The sequence below is a fragment of the Cavia porcellus genome, unplaced genomic scaffold (assembly GCF_034190915.1).
Source record: "Cavia porcellus strain 051 isolate PalLab524CR breed Dunkin Hartley unplaced genomic scaffold, mCavPor4.1 scaffold_19, whole genome shotgun sequence".
Lineage (NCBI taxonomy): Eukaryota > Metazoa > Chordata > Mammalia > Rodentia > Caviidae > Cavia > Cavia porcellus.
Genome location: NW_026947502.1, coordinates 54,679,278 through 54,698,766, shown reverse-complemented (window position 1 = coordinate 54,698,766; position 19,489 = coordinate 54,679,278). Strand labels below are relative to the sequence as shown.

The 19,489-nt window shown below is 44.5% G+C and overlaps 1 protein-coding gene across 2 annotated transcripts in view; it reads right to left on the bottom strand.

Moving 5' to 3' along the window:
- Positions 1 to 8,271, bottom strand: part of Gsdmc (gasdermin C) — a 61,102-nt gene extending 52,831 nt beyond the window's left edge. The window contains exon 1 of one of the 2 annotated variants that reach the window (XM_063231103.1): positions 7,990 to 8,271. The gene's annotated coding sequence lies outside the window, so the exon portion shown is untranslated. The remainder of the gene's footprint in view (positions 1 to 7,989) is intronic. The other variant, XM_063231100.1, reaches the window with a different exon arrangement.
- Positions 8,272 to 19,489: the final 11,218 nt, after the last annotated feature.

Genomic DNA, 19,489 nt, shown 5'->3' with positions numbered 1-19,489 from the left:
ACTACTTGAATGGAAATAACAACTGGGATGGTGAAAAAGAGAAAAGAAAGAATGGGAAAGACTAAATAATAGACCACTTTAAAAAATAGTGGCAGGCTAGGGATTTAGCACAGAGGTACAAGCACTTGCCTGGCAAGCACGAGGTCATATGTTGATCCCCGGTACAACCCCACAACCAAAAAAAATAGGGGCAGATCCTGCAAAATAATACTATTTAAAAAGATCCTAATTTTCAGTCACAGTCCTAGAAATGGAAACTGGGAGGAGTACACTGCGAGGCTATTTTTATTTGAACACTGGCTGAGCCAGCAATGCCACTGGGGCTCTCATTCCTTGCTGGGGGGACGGGTAATTAACAGGCTGTGCAGGGAGATCTGGTAATGTCTGACAAATACACATGTATAAAACCTGGACAGAGAAACGTCACTTCTGAGAATGTCCTGAAGATAAATATCCAACAACAGAAAGCACATGTGCACAGGATTAGGAAAGCACTAGTTGTCTGTGGAAATGATGGAAATTCACATCAATGTTCCAGAGTAAATTGGGTGAATAACCTAAGGTAACCTTAAAGCCGCTAAAGGACACCTGAAATCTACATACAAGATGATATTCAAGATACGGATGTGAAATTTTTCTAGGGAATAGAAAAGAATAAAATATTATATGTAGATACTCCCTTTAAGAAAATCAAAGATATAACCTTTTGGCTTATTCTTGGTACATGAAACACTAGAAAGAAAACCAGAAGTCAATGAAATTAGTAAGCTACAAAAGTTTTGGGAAATGGGGTGAAAGACATAGAGAGAATGTGGCACTCCGCTGAGGAACATTTTTCTACATTAGATTGACTCTGAGAATGATGGTAAAGACTACATGTTTGAAAAATGAAATTCATTTAAAAGGATAGTTACAAAAGAAACACTGAAACTAATGTAAAAATAAACAGATGAAGCCTATTAAGTTTCAAATGAATAAACCAAGCCAATGGAAGGAGGAAAAAAACCTTAGTAGGCTAGGGATTTAGCTCAGCAGCATAAGTGCCTGACTTGCAAGTGTGCAGTCATGAGTTTGATCCCTGGTACCGATAAAAAAGAAAAAGACAAAAAAAAATCTTAGTGATATAAATGATGTTGAATACAGCACTATAGTTTTAAAATTTAAATAAGCCAAAATGAACTATGAATAAATGGTAAACTCTTCTTTAAAATTGTGCTTTGTGGTAGAATCTAGCAGTCCTGGAACTATCTGGCGTCTTCTATAAAGCTGAAAAAATGGTAAACACATTGGCGGTGTGGGGAAGAAGAGAAGTAGGCTGTGTGGACTGTGAGAGGAGAGAAGAATCCAGGAAGGACTCGAAATAGAGGTACTGTACAAACCCATGGTTTCCATGACATCTCTGGCCAGGTATCCCTGGGAACAAATGGAACTAGAGATTTGTGTCCAGGAGCTCTTGGATGCTCCCTGTGAAGCAGTGACTTCAAAGAAATGAGGGACCTGGGAGCAGGCAGAGGCAGCTGAGCCAAGATGCCTTAGAACCAAGACCTCAGGAGATTCCTGGGGTTTGAGGGGCTTGAATGGCCCTTCAGAGCTTCGACCCCTAAGACTGGGGTTGGTGTTTTTACGGACACGTGCATTGATCCTTCTTACATAGTCATTGACTGAGGATAAAGGTAAATCATGAACTTATGAAAGATGACCTGCTTCCCTCCTGGTAACTCCCCATGAGAGATCCAGGTAAGAGCAGGAAGCTGCACACATTTGAGTACAGCGGGGAGAATGCAGCCGGCACAGCATGATATCTCTGGTGCTTGGTGTCACCATCAGTTACGCTCTTTTAGCTGCACTGGAGGGAGAAATGCCCAGCATATCAGTGTGGGTGTTGGTGTATCTGTGGATAAATGATGTATAGGCCAGCAGAGTGAGGGGAACAGACACACCCCAAATGGCACTGGCATCAACAATTAGGCTTGTGCCCGAGCCAGAATTTAAAATAAGGAAATAAAAGGGAGCTTTGCCCCTTTTAGGTGTTTAAAAGATTTATAAATCCTGTCAGCACCCTAGAGCACTCCCTCCAGTCTCCCCCAGTCCCTGTCTCTACACACCACTGGAGCAAAGAGGCTTGGAGCAGGCTCCCAGCCTGCTGAGGGTTCCCACAGCCTGGGCAGGGTGGACCAGGCCGCCCAGGACTGATGGCCTCCAGGGAGAACTCAGGCCTCAGCCAGCTTCAGCAGCATTGACAGGGCCACATAGAGGGCAGACAAGGGCTTCTTGACTCCCAGGTGCCAGGTGGACCGGCGGCTCTCCAGCGCCATCTTGAGGTCACACTCCGCCAGCAGGGCATAGGTGAGCTGCAAGTCCTCTCCCTGGAGTGGGGCAAGGAGCTCTGCTTGGAGGGTGAAGGGGATGTGCCAGGGGTACTTGAAGTTTGGCTCTAGGATGCTCCTCACCTGGAAGAAGGATCAGATGGCACAGATCAACCTTTGGGAGTGGGGAGAGAAACCCTCTGTGTCCACATCCAGGGACCACTGAGGACAGCAGAAGAGGCAAGGGCTTTGGGGCCAGGTGCTGGTGTGAGCAGGGCATAAAAAATCCCTGTGCATTGGCTCCTCAGCTACAGAACGGTGGTATTCAGCCTGCCTCCTAGGATAAAAATGTTGGGCACTGTAACGTGTGCATAGGTATCTCTATGTGCGTACACACATATATATTTATAGGTCCATATCAGGGGAGTAAAACACATTTTATATTTTTTGAGTTTTTTGTTTTGTTTTGTTTTTTGGGGGTTTGTTTGTGGTTTGGGTTTTTTTTTTTTTTTTTTTGGTTTGTTTTGTTTTGTTTTGTTTTGTTTTTGTACTGGGGATCAAACTCATGACCTTGCACTTGCCAGGCAGGCGCTTTTACCTCTGAGCTAAATTCTGGCCAACATTTCAATTTTTTAAATGTACAAGACACACTGACATTAATCCCATTCAGATATTCCACTTGTTTTGAACACACTGGCCCCACCATTCCTGCCGGTTCTAAAGGTTGCCTTTCCTTAGTGCCTTTATTGAGCTATTGTGGTTGCCTCCATATCCTGAATAGATTCAAACTGTTTATCTTCATGGTCATTTTGACTTTGGGAAGGACCAGAGGCTGCACAGCACTAGATCCAAGAAATAAAGAGCACGGGGCCCACTCTCATGACCTGACGTGTCCATGTTCTTACGGGATGGACTTTGGCTGTGGCACACCCTGGACTATGATCACACCTCACAAGACGCTCAAAAGAGAGGACTTCCAGAACCTGCTCACAAAGCGGTAAGGGTGACGGGATCAGTGTGTCCCCACTGGGGTGGGTCTTTGGAAACAGAGCATAATAAGGGACAATGGGTCTCTTATTTTACTAACTTTTCAATTTAATAGTCAACACTTATCTTGCTGATACTGCCTATGTGAAGAAAGAGAACAATTTGCAAATGGAAACTCTGAAATAATGTCAGAATGTATGCTACATCCTCTAGGCTTTCAAAGCCCTGGCCCTCTAGACCTGTTGGGACCAACTGTGAGTGGGTCCATGATAACACAGGCACTCCTGAGGTGGACTGAGGCTAAGGAATCAGCTCTCCAGAGGGGGACTGTGGGCAGGATGCCCCAAGACCTTACTGGGGTCCTATCTATCCTCCCATAAAACCTGCCCACTGCTCCATCCTAAGAAACACCCAGGGTCTCTTGCCCTCTCCCAAGAGTGCTAGAGTCTCAGGACATCTCACCAGCTCTTGCTGTGGAAGCAGAATCCTCTTCTCCGCAGACTGCACCAGTACGAGCAGCTGGTGGTCACTCAGCACTGGGGATGGGTACGCAATGCAGAAGGAAAGTGATAGACTTAGTGACTGGGTGACATTCTTCTCACCGGGAAGGAGACCCAGTGACAGGGGATGTTGAGGTGGAGGGTAAACCCTGTTACTCTTGCAAGTAAAGCACCTGCACTCTTAGCTCCTTCTCCCTGGAGATGATCTCCAGGGTGCTGAGGACCGCGGTCCCAAGGGGGGATTCTCTGGCTGGAATCATCTGCCTCAGTGGATGCCTTAGGATTGGTGGCCACTTGCTCTCTGAGCCTGGAGCTCAGGCTTGTCACATGAGGAGCTGTCACCCTGAGCCCTCCAGTCCTTAGAGGGAAAGGGGACCTGAGGAGCATTGTAACTTCAGGCCTTGGGAGAGCTGCTGTCTAAGGCTGCCATGGAGGAGACCTGGGATGCACCATGAGGACCCACCCACACCTCCTTCTAATCACTCTTTCCCATTAAGACTTCCAGGAGGTAAATAGTGAGGTGCTCTAAGTTAACCCAGTGAGGGCTTGCTCCCTGTCGGAGCTCCTGTAGGAGCTTCCCACCAGGCCCTTCCAGATGGCCCAGGTTTTCCATTTCCAGCTGCAGAAGACGGGTGGTCTTGTTCACAACAGATTCTCTCGACTTGTTTCAATCTCTTTTTGTCTCCCCCCCTGTTTTATTTCATCCCCGTTCCCCCTCCAGGTACACCCCACGGATTGATCCGCAGGCCAGATCCCCTTTTCTTTGTTTTTTTTTTTTTTTTTCAGATACTTCATAAAGGAAAAAACCTACACATGAGAAATCAAGTCTTAGCATGGTGACTGGATCATAACTCTGTCATTTAAGTGTTCTACAGACAGCCTGGGCTTCTGGCCGCAGCACTGCTGTGAAATTCACTGCTCCTCCTGGCTTTAGAAACGAAGCCTGGTGCCCATCGTCTCTACCTCAGGGGTTCTCTAAGGACAGGAAGGAGGAAGGCTCATTTCCACCGCTAACTGAAGAGCCAGAGCTAAGGCTGGGCTCATGGCAAAGCGCTGTGAAGGTGGTATGATGACCGTGTTGGCAGTTATACACTTTTTTGCAAAAGGGCCTCACTCAGAAGTGACAAATGAACAAAACATAACGGAGGTAGGTATAAACAGCAAGTACACACGGTATCATTCCAAGTAGAGCATCAGCCAGAGCAAAGTCTCCGAGCTCACACATGCCTAAGAAATGAGGAGGGAAAAGAAAGCCTAAGCGGTGAGAAGAATCAGGGACACATTGGTGCCCGATGGGCCCAGTTGGTCTTTGTCTGCTCTTTCTCTGACCTGCAGTGAAAACAGGAATCCTCAGCAGGGTCTGAGTTCCCAGGGACACCTCTGGTGCACCTGGAGACATCCTGCCTGTGGTTACGGTGGTGACAGAGACTAAAGTGAGGGCAGGGTGTACAGTTGGTACAGTTTGCAGTAATCTAGGTAAAGTTGTCAGTGGACTGGATCAGGCCTCTGCAGGTGAAGAGATGTGCAGTGATGAGGTCCCGGCCTGGCGCTGAAGGTAGAGACAAAATCCAAGACAAGAGTGAGGGGCAGGTGGCTCTGTGAGGCTCAGAGCCTACACTCAGCACAGCTCCGGGAGGTGCTGTGGATGCCAGCAAAGCCACTCTGAACCGGCCTCTCTGCAGGGCAGTGTGGAGAGTGAAGGCAGGCACATATCAGTGGGTGTGACAGAGGCAGAGAAGGTGACCTGGGAGCCATGAGTCACGGCCAGGAAAAGGCAGGTGGCTGGGAAACACCAGAGAATGAAGTGCACACACGTGTATCGTTCTGCATGCACTCGGGGTACTCGTGAGAACAAGGAGGGTTTTCCTTGTGGAGCCCCTCGCTGTGACAGAAGGGGTTAAACAGCCCTGAAGGCAGCAAAGTGAGCAGCACGCTGATGTGCAATCTCCCCAGGGAGAGGCAGGTCCTCCTCACACGCACACAGGAAGGAGAAGGCACAGCCAGAGATGCCTGGCATGGTCCTCAGCCCACCTTACTCAACGTCCATACAGATGACCGTCAGGGAGCAGAGCAGGGAGCAGAGTCCTGGACATCTGTCACTACCGAGAGCCTGTTTAACCAGTTAGAGGTGCAGAGAAAAGGGTTTCCCTTCCCGCAGCTAAACACACAGGAACTGCTTTGTCACTCGGTTACCACTCAGTCAGTCAGTGAGTTTAGTGAGTGCTTGTTAGCTGCCAAGCCTGTCCTGGGAAAATTCCCTATGTGAGTGAGACAGAAACGGTCTCTCTTCCCTCAGAGCCCAGCTCATTGAAAAGACAAGTGTTTACCAAGTGATCTTGCTAATGACACATGCATAGTTATAAATCCTCATCAGGGCCATCGATGACAGTTACCTACCTAATCACTTTATAGGAAGAAGAACATTCAATAACTCAAAGCATAGACGAGTCTCACAAAGTAGCCATAAAATTAAGGACAAATACTACTATGGAGAACTTGGCAATTGGTTGATCCAACCTTGCTCTAAGAATCGCACTGATAAAGAAGACACGAACAGTACAGTTATGAAAGGACACAATGGGCATATAGATGATGCCACACACCTCGGGAGGAGACTGCCCATCCTTTTCACACACAGGGACTAAATATTCATGAAATGGAACCCGTGTTACAAGGCAAGTCTATGAATATCAAGAGCCAGTATTACTCAGATCATGTGTTTATCATTCTTCCACCCATTTTTATATTATAAAATCATATAAATGTCACAATATGCAGGAACAAAAAGAAGAAATATACATATCTAAATAATTCACAAGTCAAAGAAGAAATGATAATAAAATGTGTGGAATACAACTAATCTGATATTTACAGATATACTAGAACTTTGAAGTGTATTTTATATTTGTGAGACCAAAAAGGATGGCCCAAAAAGCAAGACAATCTTTTGAACCAAGTAGTTCAAATAGGAACTATAAAGTAGACCCAACAGATTGAAATTAAAAACAAAGCTAAAAATACAGGTAAAATAATGGTAAAAAATTAATGAAATAATAAAGAAAAATATGCTAGTGAAGCCAAAAACTTGAAGTCGATTTTAGAAGACAAAACAGACAACCTAGCCAGGCAGGTGCCACGTGCCTGAAATCCTCATTATGGCGCAGGCTGAGGCAGGAGGATGCCAACAGTGAGGCTAGGTAGGGCAACTCAGTGCGAGCTGTCTCAAAGCTTTTAAAATGGATTGGAGGTGTGGCTCGTGGTAGATTCCTTTTCTAGCACATGAGAGCCCCTGAGCTCAAACCTCAGTCCAAAGAAAGAAAAAACAGAGGCAAACTTTGCTCAAGCTTGAGCAGGAAGAGAAAACATGCAAATAAACTGATTTAGGAAGTGAAAAGAGAATCTAATTTCAGAAATTACCAAATATAAGCTTTTGCTCATAAACATAAACATTAAATAGACTAAACAATATCCTAGGGAAAAATAATTGAGACATACATACTTAAAAATAATACTTAATCCTAAAACACCTGAAACTATTAAAGACATCTTATTAAGATAAAATATGTATGTATACATATATATCACTGAAGATGTATACTGATATATATAACTATATATATATATATATATATATATATATATATATATGTTTAGATATATACATATGTAAATCTTCAGCTAAATCCAGGTAGATTTTTAGGTGAACTATCAAATATCGAAGGAAATATAATTTTTTTTTATTTTTCAATAGTATTGACAGGTTTTGACAATCTGTGGCTAAAACCTCATAAGGAATTTACGAAAAGGAAACACAGCCAACTAGTTCTAAAAAATATTTTTAATAGGAAAAGTCCTGAGCCTTTTGTCATCAAAATAGATATAAAAATAGGAAACCAAATCAAAAGATATTCAACATCATATTTCTCAGGTACTTTCAGAATGGGCAAAACAGAATCACCCCAAGTGTTGATGGGAACACAAAGCAATCAGAACTCTGTAACTCAACCTGGACACAGCCTCCATGGTCTCTGGAATTCCTCATTAATTCTCCTAAGCAGAATGAGAGGAACAAGCATCTTCTTTTTTGTTGGTCACATTCTGTAGGCAAATGATCTTGGACCTACAAGCCATCCTGAACATTTCTGCCTTTGGCTGTACAGCTTCCCCTGCTCCTTCCCTGACTCCACCACACTCACCCGATTGTGGGTCAGCTTTGTCCTGTAAGTGGCACAGAGCTGGGTCCTGTCCTGTCTTCAGATTCTCTGATGACAAGCAGAATTTGTCACAAGCTCTAGGCCAGATCAGTGTAATCCTCTGCACTGTATTTTCTTCCACCAGTGTGACTCAGTTCTCCTTGCGGTGTTCCAGGGACGTGAGCAGAGCCAGGGCCCCTCTCTTTCAGGAGACGAGGCTGGGACCTGAGTTCTGGATCACAGCACCTCAGCCCTCCAGTCCTGCCCTGACAGAAGTCTGCAGAGCACGAGCAGGAGCTTTTGAGTCTGAGAGGGTTTCTGGGGTCAAACCAGGTTATGTTCGCTGGAAACATTACCCCTTTCTTTGCAAAAATATCCAGTTGAACAGGTCTGATCAATAGGTTCCCAGAAACTGAGGTGGGAAGGACTGATTGGCTCATCCTCACCTTTTAACTGCACTGTGTGACTCAGTGCCTGAGGGACAGGATGGGGAATTTCAGTGCCAGGTGCTGGGCACAGCCTCAGTACAGCTACATGCGAGGCTCTGAGACCACAGGAAAAGAAATCACTTGTTCAAAAATACAGAGGAGCTTTTTACTCATTTCTTTTTTGCTTGTTTGTTATCCTACTTTTTTTGCTTGTTATCATATTTTTATTTTTCATTGGTTTTTTAAGGATTGGACTTTTCCCTTTTTTCTTTTCTTTTCTTTCCATTAAATTAATACTTTTTCTTATTTTATTTTCTTTTTTTCTTCTTTCCTCCCCATTTTATTTTGTTTCTCTATCTAACTCTATTCTTTTCCTTATTCTCCTTATGAGATTCTTTCTTTTAGCTTTATCTGTGTGTCAATATCTGGATTGTGTCTGTGTCACTAACATGCTGAAATCCATTCCCAGAGAACTGAGTGCTGGGTCGAAAACTCTGCATTCTTCCATACCAAATCAATGGAAATGGATGGATCCAAGGACAAAGGAAAAAGCCTACACTTACTCATGCTCAACGTGCATCACTCAGAAGCAGGCATTGAAAATATCAGTCTCCAAACCCAACACAAGCTCTTTCCTCCATAACCACTCCCAAACCTCCACTCAAAGAGAGAACAATAGTAAGATCGTGAGAAGACAAGGCAAAAAAAAAAATTCATACTTTTGATTCTATTTTTCTAGTGAATCCTAACAGTGCATTCTGTGTCCAAAATGCCTCACATGCAGCTGACTCTGTTGGAGGGCAGTGGTCAGCTGATGAGCAGAGGGAAGTGATTGGATCATGACGGACATAACTCCACCCAGTGGTTTGATTCCTTGATGAGTCCATTAGTGGAATGGGTTAATTATGAGGTGAGGCTTAATTGCATGAAGCAAGTTACTGCAGGCTTGGCCTTGAAGAGTATCATTTGTACTGGTCATACTCCTGTCTGATTTTCTCTCCTGTGCTCCCCATATCTCTCTCTTCTTGGCTGAGGTATGGTGAGCACGTTCCTCTTTCCCACCTTTCTACCATGGATCTTCTGCCTGACCTCAACTCAGTGCAATGGAACAGCTGGCCACAGGCTGAAACCACAAACATCTAGGACAAAACAAACACTTTCTCCTTTGTGTTGATTTTTCTCAGGAGTTTTTTGACAGCAACGGAGAGCAGATTAACACAGTATCTAGTAGAGTTCACTACTTGGTTTTCTTTAGAGTACATGTCTGCTCCCAGCTTTCTGGAAGATACCTGAAGCACAGGTGTCTCTGTCTTTACAAACAGCAATGAAAACAAACAGGTAGGGGGCACTACTCAGAGAAGCTACACCATGTCTATGCACATACCTGGGACAGAGATTACAGGTGGAGTCACCATGTCTAAAGCCCAGAGAAAGGTTCAAGTTTCTACAGTGAGAAACCTTTGAGAATTTAGAACTCAAAAGAAGACGAACGCAAGATGAGGCAGAAAACTAAACACAAGCCACAGTAATTTGCATCCTTAGAAAAGCCCTTTTACAAACCTCCAACAGTCCCTTCCAACAAAGCCCTGCTTTACACAGGGCTGCTGAGGCAGGAAGGAGCCTCCAGGCTGAGAGCTGACTTGTGAAGGCCTAGAGCAGGCACTGTCTCTGTCTGCTCCTTGCATTGGGTGCTTCTTTGTTTCTTCTGTTTTACAGCCTGCACTTAAAGAAGTCTCTATCAGACATGAGACCCTTAGGTTAAGTGGAATGAGTCAGGCACAGAAAGACAGATACCACAGGATCACACTCACATGTAAAATCTAAAATAGTGATCCACAGAATTTAAGCCTAGAAAAGCAGTCCCCAAACACTAGAAAAAATAAAGGGGAAAGAAAAATGGAAAAAGATTGATCTACAATGCTGAAGTACAGGTAGACCAAGAAAGTAAACCCTGAAATGCTGCTGCAGTTGACTGTTCGGTGACTGGAGATAATGACGACATGCTGTATATTTTAAAAAGCTGGAAGAACGGGTGGAGGTCCTGGTGAGCCCCAGATCAGCATCTGCTTGTGCTGATGGGGCAGGGTAAGGGGGCTGCTAATTTCCCGGAAGTAGACCATTTTGAAGACAGGATGTTATGCCACCTCCAGCAGAGAGGGGCCTTAGAGGGAAAACAAGGTGCTCCCTAGGGCACAATCAGATAAAAGAAAACTTCAGCCAGCCAGAAACTCCCATCGTGCTCAGCAAAATGTCAGGCCGTTGCTATTCCTCAATAAATCCAGCACTCTGAGTCAGTGTGGAACCTCATTCTGGTGGGGTTCCCTGACCCTTCACAAAGATATTCTGTCTCTTGTGTTTACATTCACCTCCCTACTAGGGTTCACTGGTCCATATCCAGCAGAAAGTCTTCTCAATGTTTATGACATAAAATGAGTAATGTTTGAGGACATGTATGTGTTTATAGCCATGTGCTGTGGGGGGCACACACCTATAATCCCAGGACTCAAGATGCTGAAGAAGAGGATTACCATGAGTTCCATGCCAGCCTGGGTTACACAGTGAATTTAAAGCCAGCCTGAAGTATATCATGAAATCCTATCTCAAAAAAAATTAAACCAAAATATACATATATCAAACCATCACATGGTACCTCAGAGGTATGTGTAATTTGGGAGCCAACTAAAGTGAATAAATGAATCATTTGGAAGTACATTTATTTGTCCCCCTTTGCTGTCATTCAAATGTGCTCCTCCTTACAGCAGCATTGTATACACCATACACAATACAACATTGTTAACAAGAGAGGCCTAATAATCGACGTTTAGCTCACGAGGGCTCCATCCTCACAAGTTGATAATGCTGATCATAAAAAGACTTCAGAACACAAATCGTGTCTGTTCCTGTCTAGTGTACATTCTCTCTTATCTTTCATACTTCTGTGAGATGACACAGCAAGTGATTTGGCCCATGGATCAGTCCGTGGGTCTTGTCTGGAGAGAGAAAGGGGTGGGGAGCAGGGCAAGAGGGAAGAGAGACCGAGACAAGTTGAGTGATTCCAATCAAGTCTCATTTATTCAGGAAGTGTACATGGCTTATATAAAGTCCAAGGGAATGTGGCTTTATAGGATAGGTCAGCTTGGATCTTCTCATACGATGTGGACCTATCAGACTAGCAGGAAATTACTGTAGGCAACTAGGTAAGCGGAAGCGGAAGTATGTGAGCAGGAGAGAATTATGGGAGATGTAGGCTGAAGTGAAAGGATGCCTACGATGCATGTTGTAGGCAGAGGAGGATCATGGGAAACGCAGGCTGACACATAAAAATGCCCTCAGGTGAGAGGGTCAGGACAGCGGCCACAATTTTGAGCCTCTCCCTACAAGCAAGAAAGATCTTAACTTACCCTTCCCTCCCACCAGAACTGTAAGAAACCCCTGGTCTTTATAAATTTCACCACCTCAAGTGCTCTGCCATGGCATTACAAAATGAACAAAGAAACATGACACCGGAAAGTGGGGCTGTGGCCATAACAAAGACCAGGAAAGGTAGAAGCACCTTTGGAGCTGGGTAATGAGCAGAGGACAGGAGAACTTGGAGGAACCGGCTAGGAGCAGCCTGGATAGCTAGAATGGAGGATTGAGGATGGCTTTGCAGAGGACTCAGAAGAAGAGACGGGTAGAAAGAGCAGAGCTCCTGGTCGCAATCAGAAGGCCAGCAGAAATACGACCAGTAAAGGCCATTCTGACAAGGTACCAGCTGAGACTGAGGAACGGGGTATTGGCAACAGTGCGAAGTACATCCTTGTACAGCTGCAAAGCACCTGGAATTGTGTCAGCATCTTTGGTCTGCACCAAAGACAAAACTAAGAAGCGATGAACCAGTTGTCTGGCAGAAGCAAATAAGCAGCAAGGAATTCGAGGTGTGATACTTGATGGGGCACCACCAATCTCAGCACCTGACAACCCAATCCCAGCAGTAGACAATGAACCAATCACAAATGCTGGATTCAGCCACATCCATGACTACATGAGGCTTGGGAGAGCCATCCAACACAAACCATAACACCAACCTTATCAAACAAAGGAAAGAAAAGACTCAAATCCATACAATTAGGAATGAAAAGGGTGAAATCAAGATGGATCCTGCAGAAATCCAGAAGGTCAGCTATACCTACTTCAAAACCTGTATCAAGCAAGATGGAAAATGCAGAAGAAATGGACAGATTCTCAGATAAATACTCATTACCAAAGCTGAATCAAGAAGACATAAAAATCTTAAATAAACTAATGTCAATCAATGAAATTGAAGATATAATAAAAAAACCTATCAACAAAGTAAAGCCCAGGTTCTGATGGATTCACTGTTGAATTCTTCAAGAAATTTAGAGAAGACTGATACCACTATGTCTCAAACATTTTAATGAAACTGAAAGGAAAATGATACTCCAAAATTCATTCCTAGAAGCAAGTAATTCTCTAGTATCAAAATCAGAAAAGTACCCAACTAAAAAAGAGAACTACAAGACAATCTCCCTAATGAACATAGATACAAAAACCCTCAAAAAGATGCTGGAAAACAGAATGTAGCAAATCATCAAGAGATTATATACCATGACCAACTAGGATTCATCCCAGGGATGCAGGAATGGTTCAAAATATGTAGATCAATAAATATAATACACCATATTAACACAACCAAGTACAAAAACCATATGATCATCCCAATAGGATGCAGAAAAAGCTTTTGACAAAGTCCAACATCCATTCATGATAAAAAAAAAAAAACTACAGAAAATTGGAATAGATTGTCTTGATCTCAATCTCGTAAAACTCATCTATGACAAACCAATAGCCAACATCATACTAAAGTGGACAAAAGCTGAAAGCCTTCACTGTAAAATCAGGTCCAAGACAAGGATATTTGCTGTCAGCACTCTTACTCAATATAGTTCTGCAAACTTTAACCAGAGCAATGAGAGAAGAAAGAAATAAAAGAAAAAAGGACAGGAAAGGAAGCAATTAGCTTATCATTGTTCCCTGATGCCATGATGCTCTAAGACTTGATAATCTCATGTTTGTCATTTCCCTCAGGGAATGTAGCAGGGTCTGTGCAGAGGTATCTGGTTCCCCCCTCTCCCAGCTGAACGCTGTGAACTCTGCCTCCCAATGTTCCCTCCAGCTTTGTGCATAGAACACTGATTGGCTCAAGGAGCTGGGACCCAGAGATGAGGCCTATAGGACTCTGCTCAAGTGCCATTAAGTTCCATAATCTTAACTCTCTTGGGAAGAAAAGAATCTTTACTCAGGGTTAAATTGAAAGCTTGGTGCTCCCCTTACACCCCTCATGCACACCCTGGAGCTAAGTTCCTCCATCCCAGATACGGTCATCTAGTGACAAAGGGGACAAGAAGTGGAAATTAGGGTGTCAGCTTCTAGGAGTCTCTGTGACACTGGGAAGTAGGTCAGGATCAGCGCTGTGTGTTACAAGAGGTAAGGAGCAAAGGCTGAGGGTCTGCCAGTTACACGGATAGGGCACCATTAGTTTCTTCTATTGCTTACATCGGCCTTAAAAATACAGATCTCATCCACATTTTACAGTAGAATGCATTAAAGTAGAAATAACTGTGATTCAATTCTGTTGAACAATTAAAATTCAAAAACAATCTGATTGCAGTGAAACAGCTAGTGACTGGCAGAAGTAGGATTGTAACCCGGTCTGTCTGGTTCCAGGTGTTGCACACGTGTGGCTCCAGGAAGCCACCGCGTGGGTCTGGATGCTGAGCATGAAAAGACGAGCCCGGGCAGCTCCTGGGTACAATGCATGTGCCACCACCATTCATCAGGGTTAGGACTTCATCCCTGGTATTTAACCCAAAGGAGTCAAATGTCTGATCTCAACAGCATTTACATTAACTGATTCAAGCACTTCTCTACTACTGGATTTAGCAGAATGGATTAGAATATAACAGGGTTTAGTAGTTTTATTTCCCTCATGAACTCTTTGAGTAAATGCTTTATGAAATCTTTTGTCTCAGAGGCTGTGGATAGGATCGTTCCTCTCCAGTGACAGTGGGATTTGCACATAGAAGACAGATAAGACGTTTTCACTGGACTAGAAGTGAGGTTTCAGAGAGGCAATTGAGGTCTATGGTTCTTCCCCAGGTTTCAAAGGCAGCATCGCACCCCAACTTGAAAGACCTTCCAAGGAGGGGAGGCTCTGGAAGGGGAAGGACAGGTCAGCAGAGTCGCAGGAGATGCTGTGCTCATGGGCAAAAAAGCCTTGAGTGGACTCCATTGTCACGACTCTAAATGAAGATAACATTCCAGATTATTCTACACCTCTTATGTACTCATTCATTGGTCCATTGGCTCAGTCAATTAACAGTTCTGATTTAACCACTAAGTATTTGCTGGAACAGTAATTAATCATTATTGTACTAATGTATGCTGAGAACAGAAGACAAGGCATAAATCACTCTCTTCAAGCAATTATATTTAGTGAGGAAGGGGGCCGGGAATGAGGACATATGCAAAATCATTTAACAAGTGAGAAAAGTCTCTAAAATGCTTGCATAATTAAAGAATGTAGCAGTATCCTGTGAGAATTTTAAAAACTATGAGGGTTTCTCCCTTGTGAATGGGGTTGTTTAAAAGGGGCTTTGCACTGTGGGGTCCCCTTCCCCTCGATCCCCTGCCATGGGAGAAGAGTGCATCTTTGCTGGGTGCAGGAGTGAGGTGCCTTCTGGGAAGCAAAGGGCAGCCCTCACCAGACACCATGTGCTGGTGCCTGCATCTTGGGCTTCTCCACCTCTAGATCCAGAAAACATAAATTTGTAGCCTTTAGGAACTTCCCAGACTCCCCATTACAGATGCTCAGACTGTCTGACTCTGAGCACTCCGGCTAATAAGGCCCTGGGCTGTACCCCAACAGGTCTGTGGGTGACAGGTGCCTGGGAAGGAGTTCACCTGGGGGAAGTCGAAGGCCACAGGGACCCCTCAGGGACACGCTGGGACGGGAAGCAGGGCCTGCGCAGCCCGGTGAAACTGCTCCTCTCATTGTCTCAGAGAAGCTGATCTGGGGAACAGCAAGCTTTTCCTCGGGCTTTTGTTACAGTACTTCTGTGACACACGGTAAGTACACCCAGCAGGAGGGAATTTTACATATTCACGCCGCGTGTGGATCCTTTTCACTTTCCTTTCCATCCCTCCTCCTCCTGCTACCATGGACTCCCTTCCATTCTTCCAAAGAAGCAGCTTTTTCATTGATCCTGTGTAGTATTTTTTAGCCTTAATTTCTTTAATTTCCACTCTGATCTTTATAATTTATTTTCTGCTGTTAGTTTCAGAGTTAGATTGTGCTGGTGTTTTTAGGAACCTGACAACCGTCATTGTGCTATTTGGGATTGCCCTGTTCTTTTTATGTCTGCATTTACGTTGTGGAGTTGCCTCTTAGAGTTGCTCTCTTTGTGTTCTGTGTGCTTTGGTTTGCTGTGCTTCCATTGCTGTTTGATTTTAGAAATGTTTATTTCTTCCCTGATTTCTTTTGAGACCCTTTGATTATTTCATAATATATTACTGAATCTCCATATGTTTGCATAGTTTGGATGGATTCTTTTACTGTTCTTTTCCAGCTTCCTTCTGTTATGATCCAATAGTAGGCAGGGTATTATTCACATAGCGTAAGAACCAATAATAATAATTTTTTAAAAACCAATAATAGCTATAACTGTACCATCTGTAACAATAAAAAAGAGTTCAGCAATAATAATACCAACACAAGGACAAATCCAACACTGAGATACACCAAGTATCTACTAAAAACAACTATACCACCATCAACAATAAAAAAGAATTTAACAAGAACAGCACAGAGCCAACTAAATAGCTAAATATTGATAAAAATTAACATTATTCAAACAGTTGGGAATGAGGAAGGAGAAAGGAAAGGTGTAAAGTCTGAAAAGAAAAGGAAGATTAGAAAGAGGGAGAAAGGCAACGCAAAAATCTAATTAAAGAATAAAAGTTAAATTAGGTAAAAGTAGCAGAAAAAAACAAATAAAGGGGGAAATGAAAGCAAAAGATGGAAAAAAACAAAAACACAGAAGAACGAAGAAACAGAGGTGTCAAAAATCCCTTTCACGTATTTGAATGAGATTCTCCAGGAGAATATTTTTAAGTTGGATTGAGTGAATCTCATACCTTTCACACAAACGTACAATGTAAAGCATTAAACAACCAAACATGCACACAATAATACTCTAAATAAACTATTTTTACCTTAAAACATGTAGACACATGAGCTACTTCTGCAACAAATGTTTGTACCTCAAAAAATTTGTAGTGAACAAACTTTTTAAAAAAAATCATGAGGAAACTCCTTGACACAAAATGGCAGAATCAGTATATTACTATATAAAAATTTCAAAAGTACAAAACTTGAGTTGCTAAGTGAGTACGAGCAGAAATAATTCACCAGAGAAGCACAAAACAAGGGGACATTTTCTAAAGGGAATCACATTGGGGCCGGCCTCACAGCCGTTCCTGCAAGTCACATTCTGACCACTAGGGGGCGAGTGGGGCATCCCCGTCTAATCCCCTAGGCCTCACTGAAGGACATCAACCTTCCTAAGGTGACCCTGCAGAATGCACTAAACCTACGCTAATGAACTACGGCAAGAACAAACCTGAAAGGAAAATAACGTTCAGAACCGTTCAACACGTCCCACAGAACTGCCGTGTAAGCAAGCAGAGAACATTAGCGTGCCTATTTGGCTGCTGGGAAAACACAGTGATTAAAAACAAAATCTCCCGGCCCAGAAAGCCAGCCTACAAAGATGGAGGAAAAAGAAAAGCCTTTTATGAGTGAACAAGCATTAAACCAGAGTGCGATGGGCTTCACAGGCAGTCACGAAGGGGCTGCACAGACAAAAAGCACATTCCCCTGCACACTGTCTTCTCTGCCCACTGTGTACCTGTGGTGAGGGAAACCAAACTGGTCCCTGAGAGGGCCTTCAGCTCCATTTGTCAGACTCTTCACCCTAGCTTCACTGGGGCTGTGGTCTGCACCCGACCTGTCCCCCTAAAGCCTCACGTGCTCGGGGCCAGGGCTGGACTGGGCCATGGGGGCATGTACCCACTGGTGTCACCCACTGACCTGACAGGGGCCTGCTGGGTAGAGACAGGTCACTGGAGGCCTGCCCTGGTGGCCATGCTTCCCGCCTTGGCTCCTTCCTCCTCTCCCTCTGCTTCCTGGCCATCCGGAGGTGAGAATCTCCTCCCCCAGCCCCTTCCACCATGATGTCTGCTCAGGGCCGTAACCATGAGCCTCTCTTGTTCAAGTTGTGAGAGTCAGGTATCGTCCCAGCCACAAGGAAAGTGGCCGAGACCCCTGGTGACTGGCGTGAACATGCTGGCGAGTTGGCTTTGCCCCCCATCTGCACCGGGGTAACTTTGCACATGGGTAAGGCACCGCCCAGCTAAGTGCCCTCCCCACAGAAGCCCGAAGTCTGAGATGCTAACTGTGGTGCTTTCCTCTTCAGAGCAGGTGTGCAGCTTCTTGAGAAAGACATTCCTGGATCCCCCAGCTGATCAGTGCCCTGTCCAGGTTGCAGGAGAATGTGCAGGCGTTTCCAGGAAAAGGGGCGGTCTCCTAAGAAGAAAGAGATAAGGGAACTCCCTTCCTCTAAGCTTACATGGGAGGATGAGGCTTGTTTTTAATTTGTTTGTCTTTACTTGGCCTTCTCATTTGGAAAGTGGAACCTTTTTTACTGATCGGATTCAAGGGAGGGAGATAATGTCCAGCAGTGTGAGTGACACTGCTGTCCTCCCTCCAGTCCATCTGACTCCTTCCCCAGCCTGACAACAAGCTGCAGTATCGCACAGCAGCCATCCCTGGGCTCCCCCACACTCACTCCCACCGCCACCCTCACAGGTCCCCTTCACGCACACACACACACACACACACACACACACACAGAGTCATGCACACCTTCACCTTCCCTGTGGTCACCCGGCAGGGAATGTTCTCCTCAATGGCACCCACCAGCCCAAGGCTGGCCGCTCCCCACTGGAACTCCTCTCCCTGGTCACCATGGCACCACCATCTGTGCCCCCCCCCCCGTTGTTGAACTGTTGCTGTATGGCATGATCAAAGCCTATGCTGAATGCTTGCATAAAAATGAAAAAAAAATTACAGGAGAAGACACGCTGCCTTTAATGCCCTTTAGGTCCTGTCCTGCCTGTGGCTTTATCCCACCATTCTCGACACTTGCTGAAGCTGTCGTGGAACTCCCCCTTTCCTGAGGGCCTCTTTGTGGCTGCCTGGATGTCTTAAATTTATTCAAAATGTTTCCAGCAATTTTATGGAATAAAAACATCATGATGTGTTCTCCTTCACCTTACACAGCAGATCTGCTATCCCACCAATTCCGGCTCTCTGCCCTCCTACCCCGAGTCAAAATGATCTGAATGGTGAATGTTCTGAATGGATTCAGGACTCTGAGGCAGCCACAGCAATGCAACTGAAGACGCTCGTGACAGAGGACCTCCAGAGCCCTTTTGAAGGAGGGCACAAGGATGTTTGAAGTGAAGGGGGTCTTTAGAGGATGAGGAGTGGCCGTGTGTCTCTTACTGTGATACTTTTTTTTTATTTAAATGCTCACTGTATTGTTTGGGACACGCATGCTAGTCTCAGACTTCAGCATGAGTATAAACCTGAATCACCCGGAAAGATGACAGGCCTGGGAGCAGATGAATGAGAGCAGAAGACCCAGAACAGGATTTAAGCTGACAAGGGGACAGTAGGAGGAAAATATCAAAAAGGAGTTCTGAAATATTACAGGGCACAATGTTCACCCAGGGCCTCATTGCAAAGGCATGTTCAAGGTACCTCTCAAAGCCTGACTCAGCAGACATGAGGGACAGGTGACACTTCAACAAGCATCCTGTTACAGTCAGGGGTTGTGAGGAGAACAATCAGAATCAGGGCACAGAATTTATAATATTATTTTATGACAGTCACTTAAACACAAGAAAGTGCAGAAAATCTGTCCACAACACTAAAAAACCAGAATATGAAT